Consider the following 16968-nt stretch of genomic DNA (forward strand, 5'->3'; position numbering starts at 1 on the left):
ACATAATGTGAGGTCAAAGCTAAACAACACATTCACTTGTATCCAATTAGGCAGGCCTTCGTACTACATACTTGAAGGTAAATTTCAATAAAATCTGACAGAAAACAAAGAAAATTGTATCATGTATGGCCAGCCTAAAGCCCCGTACACACGTGTGGAAAATTGGCAGGGAATTTTCGGCCAACGTCCGATCTGCCGATTTTCGGCTTATTAGTATGATGCTTCCGACAACCAACTCCGACTTCTCGGCCGAAAAAAATCTGGTGTGCAAACTATAAAATTTTTGTTGGCCGTCAACACAACGGCCGGTTTTCGTGCAGTCAGTACAGATTTCGACAGGGTAAAATCTGATGAGCAAGTCTGGGCATGCTCAGTGAAGAAAAAACACAAAGAAAACAAACCAACACATGACATCACTTCGGAAGAAGAATTTTGTTGGCCGAGAAAATTTGTGTGCAGTCTAGGCACATTCCAACCAACAAAACACAACTTGGACAAAAGTCGGACGATCGGTTGGCCGATAATCGTTGCGTGTGTACGAGGCTTTAGTCTCAGCTTGGCTCTGGGGAGGAGGAGGTTGAGGTGGATCCAGATAGTGAGGCAGAGGTGACCAAATTGAACAGATCTGTTTGGTCTGGAAAATCTGGAGGGACTCCCTCAACCTACTTATGCTACAGAAGAAATCCCAGAACCCTCCAAGGAGGCCTCAGCACAGGATAAGATGTATTAAGGACTGGTTAAAAACCAATCCAATGTATTGCCTTTTCACCAATCCTTGAAAGATTTAATTCTTCAAGAATTGCAGTTTCCTGAAAGGTTTGACTAGATCAAAGACGTGGAAAGGGAGCTTCCCCTTTAAGGAGGAAGAGGTGCAAAAGTTCCTAAAAGAGTCCAAAATTGGACGTCTCCCTGTCTCAAGTGACTAAGGTCTGACCTCTCCTTTGAGGACACAGGGAATATCTGAGATGCCATGGATCCTAAGTCAGAATCTGTTAAAGCGAGCCTGGGAGGCCAACTCATCCACTATGGCTCCAGCACTGGCTGCAACATGCGTGGCCAGGAATGCAGATTTCTGGATAGAAAGGCTTACAAAACACCTTTCACAGGGAAATAAGTTCCAGGACCTGCTGGATTCCCTTTTAGTTATTAGGAAAGCTGTCGCCCACTTGGCCAATGCAGCAGTCGTGTCAGTAATAGCCTCAGTTAAGACTGGAGCTCTCATTCAGCTAGGAAAGCCATTTGGGTTAAAGCTTGAAGTTGACTTTACACAGGAAGCAGGAAATAGTTTTTCCATCCTTCTGTGATAATCCTAGGAATGAAGAGGAAATTCAATTTCATTTAGATGTGAGGAGACATCTCCTCACTTATTTACAGAGGACCAGGGGTTTTAGGAGATCTAATAATCACCTTTTGATCCTCTACTCTGGACCAAGAAAAGGACTGCAAGCATCAAAGCCTTCAGTCTCTAGGTGGATCGGGGCATGCCATTACCATGTCTTATGAGGTTTCAGGTCTTCCTGCGCCAGCAAAGCTGAAGGCACACTCAACCAGAGCACTGGCAACTTCCTGGGCAGAAAAAGCGGGAGCTTCCTGGGAGCAGCCACCTGGTCCAACCATGACGTGTTTCTGAAGCACTATCGAATGGAAGTACTGTCTCAGCAAGACCTAATCTTTGGCTTAAAGGTACTTCAGCTGATTGTCCCACCCCAAGGTAGGCCTGTGGTTACTTTATTATCCTCATGTGTTGCCACCCTGCAAGGTGAGAGGAGAAAACGGTCTGTTAGACTTACCAGTAACTGTGTTTCTACGAACCTTCCAGGATGGCAGGCCTACTTCCCGCCCGGTTAAAAGGGGGAGGAAAGAAAGTAAATGTAGGTGGTAAGTACCTGTGATTATACATCCCTTGTGAATCGGTTGGAGAACTGCTTTTTTGCAACTGAAGGACAAGAGGAAGGGTGGGGCCTTTAACAGCTGTGAGCGGATTGTTTGCTGTAGGGTGGAGCCTCTCATCTCTCAATGTGTTGCCGTTCTGGATGGTTCGTAGAAACACCGTTACCGGTAAGCCTAACGGGCGGTTTTTCTGCAGGTAGAGCATTGTGCGCACGATCAGAAGATCACGAGTGCAACGCTAGACTCCTGCAAGAAAGTACAACTGTCTGCCAGTACCTCCAGTTCCTGTGGTGGAAGATTGTAGTTCATTCACAGATCTTTGTGAATGAATGATGCGGCTTTGCTGTTTTTTAAATTGACAGTGAGCTTGTGAAGAAAATTCCTATGTTAATTGTTCCTAATGTGCTGGGCCTAATTTAAAAAACCTGCTACAGTTTTGGTTCCGACAGCGACTTATGCACCAAATTTAGGTAGTTTTGATTTGCTCCACTTCTACGTGGCAGCACAACACCTGCTCCAAATTTAAATAAATAAAAATACTGACCATATTTTAGGAAAGTGAAGCTAAGACTAATTTTTCTGGAGGTCTGTGCCAGCCTTTGTGAATTCCAGGGATTGTTTTCCAATCTACAAATATGTAAGCTTCTTAGGATAACTTGATCTTGTTGCGAATGAGGACCAGGGTATTTTTTTTTTTTTTATTTTTCTATTAGTCGCAAAATAGGCTATTAGAAGGGAATTTTCTACAGTAGCTCAGTGTGAAACTGTCTACTGCACTCATTATTGATGCTTTTGGAGTATCTTAAATTTCCTATTTAGAACTGTAAAAGACTGCAAGTCATCCCCTCAGAATAAAATGGCTTAACCACTTGCCGACCGCCCCATGCACAAATACTGCGGGGCTGCAGCTCTTCTGCGCGAAAACGCTTACCTGTACATCATTTCGTGCTTAGGTCTGAGCCTGCCAGTGACCTGCCCCTGCTGTGATTGGACACAGTGGGAGTCGGTTAGCGTATACGACGAACCCAATGTCCGCTGGGACCTGCCAATTGTTCCAGAGAGGCAGAATGGTGACCTGCCTATGTAAAAAAAAAAAAAAAAAAAAAAGGCAGAGCGTAGGGGAGAAAGATCCTGTGTTTCTGCTAAGCGGGAACATGGATCTGTCTTTTCACAGCACAGCCCCCCTCAGTTAGAAAGCACTCCCTAGAAGCGCATTTAACCCTTAAAAATGCATTTTCACTGTACTTATGATGCTGGCAGGTAAGGGTTTAACATCAGGGGTAATTGATATTAAACCCTTCCCTTTCCTGTACATTGACGGTGCATTTTTTTTTTTTTTTATTTTTTATTGGTGTTCCTAGTCCCCCAAAAGTTTCACTTAGGGGTTTATTTACTGAAGCTAGAGAGGGCAAACTTAGTCACAATTCTGCATAGAAACCAACTAGCGTCTAACCTCAGCTTGTTCAACTAAGCTTTGGCAATAAAACCTGGAAGCTGATTGGTTTATATGCAGAAATGACAAATTTTTACCCCCTTCCAGTTTTAGTAAATAAGACCCCCTTAATGTCAGACTTGTCCACATCAATGTGGTAGTCCTGCTAAAAATCGCTGCCATTACTGGTAAAATTGCCATAAAAATAACCCATAGTTTGGTTTGCTCAAAAGGTTCAGCGTCTACAATCTATATACGCTTATTAGGATTCTCTTTTTTTTTTTTTTTTTTTTTTTTTATATTAACGTAGCAGAATACTTATTGACCTAAACTGATGAAATTGGATTTTTTTTTTTTTTGTTTATGGTGCGCAAAATAAAACCGCAGAGATGATCATGCATATACCACCGAAGGAAAGCTCTATTTGTGGGGAAAAAAAATACCAATTTTAATTGTGTACAATGTCTCATGACTGTATATAGATAGCTTACACACAACCCGGAACCAACACTAGTTTGCAAGCAACCAAGCGCTTAGAGAGGATAACTACCTCTAATATAGTGTGATAACAGATGCTGCTACTTGATAAAATAACATGAAATAAGAGAATATATGTAAATACAGGCAATATGTAGATACAAAAAATTCTAGTAGCGCAAACAAGAATGATAAGCTCACTCCCCAATCACATTGACTGAAAACTTGTAAAGACTGTAGAAATAAATATAAAAAATATATATAAAATAGTCCCAACACGAATCAGTCCACCAAAGCAGCGTTGAAAAACGTATGACAAATAGCGATATTCACACTGATGTATCCCTTGAAAGGTCCTAATCGGTGCAGAAATAAAGGATCACCTTGACCACCACCACTGTGCTCTGAAGGGGGGAAGGTAATGCACACTCACCGACTTCACTGGCCCAGTGATTCTCACCACTGAGCAAACAAGCCACAATACAGCCACTACCGCTCGGGACTCCGGATTGGGACCAATCAGACCAGTGACAGGCTCTGCTGCATCCACTTGGGGTTTCGGGATGGGGCCGATAATGGGCTCCCAGTGGCCGCGGGGAGATCCTGGCAAGCTTCAATAACCTCACAGAGTGAATATCGCTATTTGTCATACGTTTTTCAACGCTGCTTTGGTGGACTGATTCGTGTTGGGACTATTTTATATATATTTTTTATATTTATTTCTACAGTCTTTACAAGTTTTCAGTCAATGTGATTGGGGAGTGAGCTTATCATTCTTGTTTGCGCTACTAGAATTTTTTGTATCTACATATTGCCTGTATTTACATATATTCTCTTATTTAATGTCTCATGACTGTGCAATTGCCGTTAAAGTAACACGGTGCCATATTGCAAACAATGGCCTGGTCATGAAGGGGGTGGGGTTAACCTTTCTGGGGCTGAAGTGGTTAATAGCATGATTGCGGTTCGTAATACTCAAATGTACCATACATTAAAGAGGAGCTCCAGGCTTCCCCCAGAAAAATTGGGTCAGTAGCTACAAATGCTGTAGCTGCTAAGTTTTTGCCCCTTTCACACGGGCTTTCCAATCTGGTCCACCTGTCAGTTTTTCAGGCGGACCTGATCGGATGCTCCATGCTACCCTATGGAGCAGCGGAAGTCAGCGGAGACATCTAAATGGACAGGTGGTGCGTTCTCATCAGATCTCCCATAAAGAAGAGCGGGGCTCTGACAGCTACATCTCTGCACACAGAGCGGGGACGGACCGGTCATCCTCCTACTCAGCGGGGATCGGCGGATTGATCCCAGCTGAGCAAAATGGAGTCTTGTCAGGTGCACCGACCGTGTAAATGGGGCCTTAGGCCTCATGCACACTTGACGTTTTACAGTTTTTTTTTTTTCCTCCAACTCCCCAGCATTTTATCCTATGTCCATGCACACAGGCTTTTATCAGCGTATTTTGGCAGGGGCATTTTCTGGCTTGAGAAAACCCCTCCAGAATTAATGGGTTTGAAGATTTTTTTTTTTTTTTTTTCCCAGCTGTAAAAAACGCTAAACGTGACTATTCTGTGTTTTTGGGTTATAAGCTTTTGTGGGAGTATAGTTTTGGTAAAAAATGCTACTGCAAAAAGGCTACAAAATGCAGCCAAACGTGTTATTTTTTTTTTACGTAGCATTCTACAGCTAAATATGCGGTTGTTTTCTAGAACGTACAGTGTACATGAGGCCTTATAAGGGCACTTGCTTGTCCAGGAATCCAGCGTGGTCATTACCTGAGCCAATTTTTTTTTTTTCTTCCAGGCTACCTGGTACTGGTGCCTTCATCATGACTTCACATGTGGTTTCTGACTGCGCTGTACTTTGTGAATGGGGGGTGGGGGGACCTCTTGGCTCCGGGAGCAGGTACCTTTCAAAATGGGTAGGGTGGAGCTCTTTGTTAAAATAAAAATCTATTCATACACTGAGCGGGCCCAAAAAAACACAACAAAATGAACCTTTTAATGTTTAATTGTAATGTTGCCAAATACTATCTGCTTTAACAGTTTTGTTATTAAACCATGTGTTAATGCTATGTTGCAAGGCTCACCATGATTATCCTCTTACAGAGTTCACACACGAGTGCTCTGGGAACGCAGGCAGAAACACGTTCCGCCCGTCTTTCTGGAAATGCGTGAGAAACTATTATTGCCCTTGCGGTGCCACAACTTTTTTAATGCAGGGATTGACACATTTGTTTTGAATCTAGGAGCCAGCTAAAGTTAGGAGCCCCCCTTTTTTTAAAACAAAGCTTTTTTCATTGACAAAACCCATTTTCTTAAGTAGCCCTGATCTGTATCTTTACAGATGCACGACACAGGTTTACACAGTTATGCCACTAAGATTTTTCCTATTAACCTTGTTAGGGTCCCTAAGAAATTGGTACATTTAATTTCGTAATAAGTGAGCGACAGTACATTTAAAACTGTAATAGCCATGATTGATAGTCAGACTGGAGACTAAGTTTGGTGGCAAAGGGACCACACGCGGGCTGTGTGATCATACAGCTGTCTTGCCTCGCTTACCTTATGGGTGTGGGAGTGGAAATCGCAGCAATTCCTGCAACTACAGTGAAAATGTGCTGTGCTGCTATTCATTATGAGTGGCAACCCCATGCATGTAAAATTGAAGCGTGGGTGGAGCTGTAGGAAAATCAACCCCTATCTTATGCAGGTTTCCCATCCTTCTCTTGTGCACCCCCTGCCCTGACACTCCCTTCACCATGGCAGCTTTCCTCTGCCCACCCCAACCTTGTGCAGAATCTCCATCCACCCATCCTCTTGCCTTGTGCAGCTTCCACATGGCCCCCATAGCTGGGTAAGGTTTACAAGTGTACGGTGTTAATGCAACCTATTGAATGCTAGTGTCTTCCATTGCCAGGACGCAGGCAGCTATTCCTGCTTAGTGTCTTGTTGCTAGGATGCAGTCAGTTGCTGGTTAGCATCCCTTATTGCCAGCACGCACAAGGCGGCTTTTGTACTCCATTTAGAATAGATTTGCCCTACACACACACAAATGATAGTATTTTTTACATTTTAGTCATGTAAATCTTTATGCAGGATCTTAGATGCACAGATACATTGTGTGTGAGATTTAATGAGATTTGTTTTGGGCAGCTTAATAAAATGGCTTTCATTTAGAGAGCAAAGAATAAAACCTTCCATCATCCTGCTTATGGATATATAAACTAGAGAGCATGCAACATGTGAACTGAGGAAGGCGAGGCGGGTGTGTTCTTCTATACAGTAATGTTCTTTTCTGTATTTTCAGTGTTGGAACCTTAGTCTGCAGCTCTAGCTGCACATGTATGACCTACTATATGTATGTTAACATTTTTACACATGGAGGAAAACGCTTGTGATTTCATTGCAGCACTTTTTTTTTTTTTGTAGAAAAATATAAGGGACGATTAAGCTGTGTGGGTTTTTTTTAACACGTTACTTGCCTTCTCTGTGTAAGGGTATTGCACAGAGAAGCCCCGATCCTCCTTTTCTGGGGTTCCCCACCGGCGCTCCAGGCTCCTCCATTTCGGCAAGTGCCCCCATAGAAAGCGGCTTTCTATGGAGGCACTCACGCGGGCTCGCTCTCGAGGCACCCTCTCTGCGCCTATAGACAGACTGGGTGGCACGGTTCCCTCCCCTGCTTCCTTCTCACAGCATTTGATTGAAAGCAGTGGGAGCTGTCAGTCTGCCCAGTGAGGAGGAAGGAGACAGTGGCGAGAGCAGCTGCTCTTGTGCATGTCTCTGGATTTATATGGGCTCAGGTAAGCATAATGGGGAGGAGGCTGGAAGGATCCTGCAGCACAGAAGTTTAACATCAATGTATTAGAATAACAAACTGCAAGGATTTAAACTACTTTAATTCTTATACCTGGTAGTGTAATGCTGACTTTTTACTTTTACACCACTTTCCACAGTGACAGATTATAATACATTAACAGTGTTGTTTATTATTGACACTGTACTTTTCTTTTTGTAGTATGAAGTGTAACAGAACAGAAACTACCACCTGAAACTGCTGCTTCAAGTTCAGATCAGTCAAGGAACATCTGCCACAATCGTAACTAATAACACCAAAGAGAATTTGCGCTGAAGACACAACGCTTGATCTGAAACAAGAAGTTTGTGCCTACCTAACAGCTACACAAGAGCACTTCCCAACGCTGCTATTAGTCTTTGTTTTATTCTCAGCGCTGTACTCTGCTTTTGCATTGTGCAGCGGGAGTTGTCTTTCTTAGCTCGATAGATCATTTTCTCACTGTCTCTTTTTAAATACTAGCAACTGACAACCTTTTTGAAGCATCTGCTGGCCACAAGAATTGGTAAATACTACTGAAAGTGCAATACCTGGTATTTCAAGAAGGTGGGTTTGCGTCATAAACAATAACTGTACCAGGATCTCCTTGTGAGCTCACAACTCGTTTGTTGCATACCAAAAAACGTATGACTAATTACCTAACCTTTCTTTACACTGCTAGTTTTGCAATGCATAACAAGTGTGAAAAAATGCATCTGGATTGGTTCCATTTCTATATTTAGGTCTGGAGGGTTTTAGGGATTTTTTTTTTTTTCCTCCCTCGTGGTTACCCTTGTTTGCAGTGACAAAATACAGAATCTTGGGCATTTTCTCCAGTACAGTTAAGCTTTGGCAGATGGCATGGGAAGTTGCAGATGGTAGCCACAATGCTTCATGCAGTATGTGGGATTCAGACCTGGGGCCCATTTACATTATAGTGATTTGTTTGTGTGTTATAGCATCTGTCAAGGCAACCCATTTATTTTAAATGGGCTACCAATAAAACAAAATGGTTGTAAAGGCACACAATCTTTAAACTATGGTGCATCATAACAGTGTATGCTTTGTAACGTGCTATGATGCATTATGGCCTACTGTACAATATGTTGGAGTACCATTCGCAAGGACTGACACTGCATCACATTGTGTAATGCTGGTGTGTTGCCTTATGCAACGCATAAATTAATGGGTGCGTCTTAGCGTACTTTGGCCCAACGCACAAATGACTGTACCCTTAAAGAATTAAGTCCTAAAAATGTAAAACCTACTTTCTCTTTCGCTCATTGACAGACGTAGTCTTCTTGATTCTCAAGAGCTGGGTTATGTTGTCTCCGCAGGAGTAGGACTAGGCAGAATGACAAAACGTTCTGGCTCCACCTTAGGGGCAGTCCCTGAGGGTATATCCTCCCTCTCTCTGCTACAGGGAATCAGTTTTTTTCTGTCTAGTCAGGAGTAAGGACCTAAGTTCCTTGCTGGGATCTTTGGTCCTGGCAAGACTTTTTTTCTTTAAGAAAAAAGACATTTTTTAGGTAGTTTTCTCCAGTGTTTTTTTCCTGTGAGATCTTCAAGCAAAAATGCCGGACTGGGCGACACTTGTGGTCACCCCAGCCGGCCTACGAGCGCGCGCAGACCATGGCATTGCGCTTGGTCGGCCGCGACATATTCAAGTAAGTATGCGGGGCCGGGCGACGGGCTGGATGTTGAGATCCAGTGGTCACCCCGGTTTCTGCCTAAGAGCGCGTGCAGACCAGTGCGCTGAGTCGGCCGCGACGGAGTCCCAGTAAAGGGACTGACTTTGCGAGTTAAAAGCTCGCTTGGACGCCAGGTACCAGAGAGTCGAGGCGTCCACAAACCCCCACCCCGGTGGAGAGGGTATTGTGAAGAGAGGGTGCCTGTCGGTTCGGTATGGTGAGTAAACGTTCCCTTTTTTCCTCATTATGAGGCAGTATATATTATGGGCCCCTCCATATATGGTCAGTATATATCTGATACTTACAAGTCCCCCTTGTAATACAGCATGTGTTTGTGGGAAGTGGACTTGGTTCAAGAGCTAACACTCTACCCAGCAGACTGTAACATTACAGCAGACATAGGAGGTATAATCCTACCTTATGTGCAGTGTATCTCTGTAGATCCATATGTCACCTCTTAGCAGAGTGCAGGTGGATGTGCTGGGAAGACGATATCGGCGGTCCGCCGCCATTTTGCCGTAGACCGAATGCATGTATGTCCTCAGGTCACGCCGGCCGCCATGTTTTTGGAGTCTTATGTCTCTTCTATGGGGGCGGCCATATTTTGTGAGCCCAGCTACCTCGTGGAGGGCTGGGAACGCCGGAAGGCGTACACAGGGGGCGGAGCCACGCCTTCTGCCCGGGAAAAAGCAAACAGCTCCTTCCAGTCTGTGTAAGACAGACGCTGACTGCAGTTGGTTGGAAACTGCACTGCATCGGTTGGTGAGCCTTGGGGGTCCCTCTCTCTCTCTCTGGGATCGAGAAGCAGGTACTCTGAGGGGCGCTATTGCGCTAGGGGGAGACACACAAAAAAAAAAAAGGTTTTTTTGTTTTTGCTGGCAAAGGTGTCCTGTATTAACATGGACCCTGCCACTCATGTATCTCCTCCGGATCCCCTCTAGGGGTCTGCGGGATCCTCCAGCACCCCATTGACAATTGAATCTTTGTCAGCTATTATGGAAACTTTTGTGTCCCGGGTGGAAGTGGCTTGTCAGGGACAGGGCGCAAGAAAGCGACCCCCGCCTAACCCCTTATTATCTGAAACTTCGGATTCAGACTCTGAGCCTATTTCTGCAGTTGCAGGTACTTCATCTGGTATTGGTGTCTCGGGTCCAGTCTCTTCAGACGGTGAGGAGGATGTTTCGGCATCCGCCATAGCCCGAGAGGAAGCGTTGGTAAACGCACTCATTGTATCTGTTCAAGAGACTTTAAGGTTACAGGGTATTCCATCAGAAATAGCTGAAACTGAGATCCCTTTTGGGACTAAAAAGCGCATCAAAGTGGCGAAGGTTTTTCCATTGCCCAAATGTTTTGGCAATCCAATCGAAGAAGAATGGCGTCTGCCAAAACGCACTTTTAATATTTCTAAACGCATTGACAGGCGTTATCTGTTTGAGGAAACCCTTATTAAGAAATGGACAGAACCACCTGTGGTGGATTCACCTATTGCTAGATTGAATAAAGCCACGGTTATTCCTTTAGAAGACGCTCCGTCTTTTAAAGATCCAGTGGATCGCAAGATAGAAGCTATGTCTCGCACCATGTTTTCCTTGATTGGATCAGCTTTCAGACCAATAATTGCTATTGGTCTGGTTTCGCAGGCTGTAACTGAATGGACCAAGTGGTTACGCCGGGACTTAGAAGAAGTCCCTCAGGCGGTATCAGATTTGTTGGAACAAATGATACAGGGGTTACAGTTTGTATGTGATGCGGCGTTAGACGCCACTCCATTAATGGCGCGAGCATCAGTCTCAGCAGTGGTTCTCAGGCGTACACTGTGGCTAAAAGGTTGGTTAGCCGACCAAGGTTCCAAAAAAGCATTGGCTAATATCCCCTTTTCAGGAGAGCGTCTATTTGGAGCCAACTTAGATGAGATCATTAAGGATCTCACCGGTGGAAAAAGCACCTTTTTACCGCAAAATTTTAAAGGTAGAGGAACTCGTCAAAGACGAGGGCCTTCTTTTTCTGCTCACAAGAGGTTTTTTCGTCCAGCAGGTGAAAAAACTAAGTCCTCCAAAGCTCCTACAGGAGGCGTCAGGGGTCGTTGGTCGGGCAAGCAAAAGCCCGCCCCCTCCAGACCTGAAGATAAACCATCCAAAGCCTGAAGGTGCGCCCCCACCCATAACTGGGGTGGGGGGACGTCTTCGCCGGTTCCCGGATCCGTGGCTTTCCAGAATCCCGGACAAATGGGTTTGCGAAGTCATAAGGTCAGGGTACAAGATCGAGTTTCGATCTCTCCCACCGGCGCGATTCTTCCCTTCCAATATCCGACTATCTGCAGATCGTTTAGAAGATCTGCGGAGAGCAGTCACAGATTTACTACAACAAGGAGTGGTAGTCCACGTTCCTTGGACAGAACGGTTTTCAAGGGTTTTATTCAAACCTGTTTACAATACCCAAGAAAGAGGGCAAAGTGCGTCCAATTCTGGACTTAAGAGCACTCAATTCTTTCGTCAACATAAGAAGATTCAGAATGGAGTCCATTCGCACGGTAGCAGCCTTCCTGCATCCAGGGGATGTCCTAGCGTCCATAGACATCAAGGACGCCTATCTTCACATTCCCATTTTCGCAGGACATCAGCGTTTTCTACGCTTTTCCGTAGAGGAGAACCACTATCAGTTTGTGGCGTTACCTTTCGGTCTCGCCACGGCTCCGCGGGTCTTCACAAAGGTGTTGGCCCCAATGTTGGCACTTCTGCGCCAAAGAGGTATATCGATTCTAGGTTACCTAGACGATCTTCTGCTTCATGCAGAGTCTCCTCAGACCTTGCTACAAAACATAGAAATTACTATGATTTCTTTACAGGAATTCGGGTGGCTGGTGAACCAGCAGAAGTCATTTCTGGTTCCCACCCAGAGACTCGAATATCTGGGTCTAATTCTAGACAGTCAGGACAAGAGTTTTCCTTCCGGTAGGGAAACTCCGAAAGATTCAATCAGCAGTCCAGTTGTTACTGTCCAACAGCTGGTCTTCCCTTCGGACTTGCATGAGGGTTCTGGGGTTGATGGTGGCTTCATTCGAAGCAGTTCCATTTGCCCAGTCCCATACCCGAATTCTTCAGCAAGAGATTCTTCTCAGATGGAATCGGAATCCGGAATCCCTGGACAATCAGATACGATTGAGCAAACAGACCAGAGAGTCTCTGGTTTGGTGGCTTCGGTCTCCAATGCTCAGCCAGGGAAAGTCATTTCTGCCAATATATTGGACGATAGTGACCACGGATGCCAGTCTATCCGGATGGGGAGGAATTCTTGGTCAGTTATCTGTCCAGGGACTTTGGTCCCCGGAAGAATCCAGGTTACCGATAAATGTATTGGAACTGAGAGCGATCAGACTTTGTCTGATTCACTGGACCGAGCAGCTCCAGGGCAGCCCGGTTCGGATCCAGTCGGACAACGCCACGGCCGTGGCTTATGTCAATCACCAGGGGGGCACCAAGAGTGTCCGAGCGGCCAAAGAAGTGGCTTGCATTCTTCGCTGGGCGGAACGATTTGTTCCAGCAATCTCTGCGGTGTTCATTCCGGGGGTGGAGAATTGGCAGGCAGATTATCTCAGCCGTCAGACCCTGGATCAGGGGGAATGGTCCCTCCATCCAGACGTTTTCCACCAGTTGTGCCTACGGTGGGGCACCCCGGATGTGGATCTGTTGGCATCACGATTCAACAGGAAAGTTCAGACATTCGTGGCTCGCTCCCGCGATCCTCTAGCAGAAACCGCAGACGCACTGATCGCCCCGTGGGGGCAATACCAGCTAATATATGCCTTCCCTCCTCTCGCGTTACTGCCAAGACTTCTTCGCAGAATAGAGGAGGAAGGAATCCCAGTAATCCTGGTAGCTCCGGACTGGCCTCGTCGAGCTTGGTACGCCGACATGGTCAGACTGGTGGCGGACGTCCCATGGAGACTTCCTCTCAGGGAGGATCTACTGTCTCAGGGACCGATCTTCCATCCTGCTTTACGATCGCTGGCTTTAACGGCCTGGCTATTGAGACCCAGGTGCTGAAGGACAAAGGTTTGTCAGCTTCAGTTATTCCTACTCTAGTTGAAGCAAGGAAAGCGACTTCCAGAAAGATTTATCATCGCACATGGAAGTCCTACATTGCATGGTGTGAACCTTTGGGGTTCTGTCCTCGGTCTTATTCGATTAGTCGAATATTGGCTTTTCTGCAACAAGGGGTTGAGCAGAAACTGGCCTTGAGTACTATCAAGGGTCAGGTCTCAGCATTAGCCATCTTCTTTCAGAAGCCTTTGGCTACTCATTCCTTGGTGCGGAATTTCATCCAGGGGGTGCGACATCTGGCTCCGCCAGTGCACGCGCCGTTACCCCCCTGGGATCTTAATTTAGTGTTGTCGGTTCTTCAGAAACCTCCCTTTGAAGATATTAGGGAGATTCCTCTACCCACGTTGTCCCAGAAGGTGGCCTTCTTGGTGGCTATTACTTCTGCACGCAGGGTGTCAGAACTGGCCGCATTATCTTGTCGTTCACCATATCTGGTGGTTCATAGAGATAAGGTGGTTCTTCGTCCGAATCCATCCTTCCTACCAAAAGTGGTTTCAGAATTTCATCTGAATGAAGAAATTGTATTACCTTCCCTGTGTCCTAAGCCCAGTCATCCTCGGGAATTTGCTTTGCACTCCTTGGATGTGGTCCGGGCGATCAGGGTATACTTGAAAACGACAGACTCGTTTTCGCAAGACGGATTCACTTTTTGTGATCCCAGATGGACCCAAAAAGGGGTTGCCTGCATCTGCCGCGACCATTTCCAGATGGATCAGACAGACGGTAGTGCAGGCTTATTCTATTAAGGGTCGGGAGCCCCCGTTCCCTGTTAAGGCGCACTCCACTCGGGCACTTAGTGCGTCATGGGCCTTTCGCCATCAGGCCTCAGTGGTCCAGGTGTGCAAGGCGGCTACCTGGTCGTCGGTGCATACCTTCTCTAAACATTATAAAGTTGATGTAATGGCATCGTCTGATGCCTCATTTGGCCGCAAGGTTTTGCAGGCCGCAATTTGAGGAGACCAGTGGTCTACCTCGAGGGTTTTTTTCCGTTGGAAAATTTTTTCTTTAGCCTCATTCTTTGTTTATAATGAGCCTTTAAAACTTCTAGTTTGGCACCGGTTGGGCCTTCTAGATTGGATTTGATTTTGTCAATCCCACCCCTCATTTGTGGCACTGCTTCTGGATGTCCCAGCTCTTGAGAATCAAGAAGACTACGTCTGTCAATGAGCGATAGAGAAAAATGGATTTTTGTAAGAACTTACCGTAAAATCCTTTTCTCTTAAGCTCATTGACAGACGTAGTACCCACCCCTCTATCATTGAGTTGGGTTGGGTTAAATTCTCTGTACTGCTTTAAACAGAACTTATTCCCTGTAGCAGAGAGAGGGAGGATATACCCTCAGGGACTGCCCCGAAGGTGGAGCCAGAACGTTTTGTCATTCTGCCTAGTCCTACTCCTGCGGAGACAACATAACCCAGCTCTTGAGAATCAAGAAGACTACGTCTGTCAATGAGCTTAAGAGAAAAGGATTTTACGGTAAGTTCTTACAAAAATCCATTTATTCCCTTTTTAATTGAGACTATAACTAATTGAGGAATTTTAATTGAGACTCTTAACACACAGCTTTGGCTGGATGCGTTTATGTTGTGGCTCAGTAAACCTGTAGCATTAGAAATGTGGGTTGCCTCCAAAAAATGTTTCTAGCTGCTTACTTGGTAGGTCATCAATCTGAAACTAGTATGTAGGCCTGGAGTTCTAATTCCCTGGCTGCATAAAGGTGGGGGAAGGGCTGTAGTAAGATCGTTTTGTTAGGTGTTAAATGCTCACCTCTGTGTTGTTACTTGTAGAATTTGATCTGTACCTGTTGGATCATTCAGTGTCTGATGTACCTCTGGTACGATGGCACTTGTAAATAAGATTCCGGTCATTTACCACTCGTCTGTTCCCAAAACACCTTGTAGTATTTATTATATAGGATTTATATAACGCCATTGGCACTTTAGAACACGAGGGCATACAATACAGTTCAATGCAGGAGGAATCAGAGGGCCCTGCTTGTTAGAGCTTACAGTCTAGCAGCATTATGTGAAACAAATGCAAGGTCAAAGGACAGTTAAATGACAGTCTCTTTACTGTACGAGACCAGAAGCAAATCGGTAAATTCTACAGTAATTGAGGTGAGCATTCAAAACCACTCTCAAGAGGTAACTTTATACATTTTGGTATAAATGGGTGTCTGGAGTTCTGCTTTAAGGTCAGGTCAAGAAAATATCCTGCAAATTAACCACTTTGCTTTCTAAATCTTTATAGCAATATGCCCGTTTTCTGAAACCATAAGATTTTTCTAAAGTTTCGTTTTTGCATATTTAACATTTTTTTTTTTTTTTCTTGATCTTTTAAACTTTTTAGCTAGGTTTGTTTTGAGCATTTTATCTACTGAGTGCTGTCTAAAGCTGAAAACACCTGCAGTTTAACTGCTTCAGGACCGCCCGCCGCAGTTTTACTGTGGCAGGCAGCCCCTCCTGCACAAACCGTTGTAGGTATGTTTGTCGTGCGCCTGCAGCTAGGGGGTGAGCGCACACCGCTGCCGGCGCGCTTCCCCCCCCCCCGTTCCGATTGCTGCCTGCCACCAGGGATTGCTCCCCGCTGAGAGAACGGTCAGCTGTTGCAAACACAGCTGACTGTTCTCTCCGGAATGATCAGAGTGCCTGTGATCCTTAGAATCACATTAACCCCTTGATCACCCAGTGTTAACCCCTTCCCTACCAGTGTCATTACAGCAACAGTGCATATTTTTAGCACGGATTACTGTAGTAATGTCACTGCCCCCCCCCCCCCCCCAAAAGTGTGAGTTGGGGTCCGATCTGTCTGCCGCAATGTCGCAGTCCCGCATAAAGTCAGATTGCCGCCATTATTAGTAAAAAAATTAATAAATTTGACATCTTTCTTGTAGTTAGTAAACGCAATAGCTTTTGCGCAAACCAATCAAAATACAATTATTGTGATTTTTTACCAAAAATATGTAGCAGAAAAAAAAATTGGCCTAAAATGTAAAATTTTTATTTTTTTGGGGGAATGTTATATAGCACAAAGTAAAAATTATTGGGGGTTTTTTTTTTTTTTCAGAATTGTTGCTCTTTTCTTTTATAAAAAAAAAAAAAATTGTGCAGGTGATCAAATACCACTATAAGAATGCTCTATTTTTGAGGGGGGGGACATCAATTTTATTTGGGTACAGCGTCGCACGACCTCAATTGTCCATTTAAGTAACGCAGTGCCAAATCGCAGAAAGTGGCTTGGTCATTAAGTGCCGGAGATCGCATGTAATTCGGAGCGCACTGCTCCTTATTACATGCGATCTGATGTGCGGATGCAAGTTCAGCCATACACTTTGTATGGCTGAATTTGCACTGTATCCGCACCAAACACGCACCTGAGGCTTTTTTTGAGCCGCAGTAGAATCTGATCGCACAGTGGTTCACACTTGTGCGATTGGATTCTGTGCGTACTTGCAGATCGCACTGCGATATGCGATCGCAACTGGGGGTGTCGTTAACTTTTAATTGACACCCCCTGCGTATCGCATATGGCAGTGTGAACTGCCAGA

The 16968-nt window shown here is 45.1% G+C and overlaps 1 protein-coding gene across 1 annotated transcript in view; it reads left to right on the forward strand.

The window, feature by feature from the left end:
- Positions 1-16968, forward strand: part of CSDE1 (cold shock domain containing E1) — a 208419-nt gene that overhangs the window by 11940 nt on the left and 179511 nt on the right. Inside the window, exon 2 of the mRNA XM_082246093.1 lies at positions 7814-8197. The gene's annotated coding sequence lies outside the window, so the exon portion shown is untranslated. The remainder of the gene's footprint in view (positions 1-7813; positions 8198-16968) is intronic.

This window comes from Pelophylax lessonae, assembly GCF_965119305.1.
Source record: "Pelophylax lessonae genome assembly, chromosome: 2".
In the NCBI taxonomy this organism is placed as follows: Eukaryota; Metazoa; Chordata; class Amphibia; order Anura; family Ranidae; genus Pelophylax; species Pelophylax lessonae.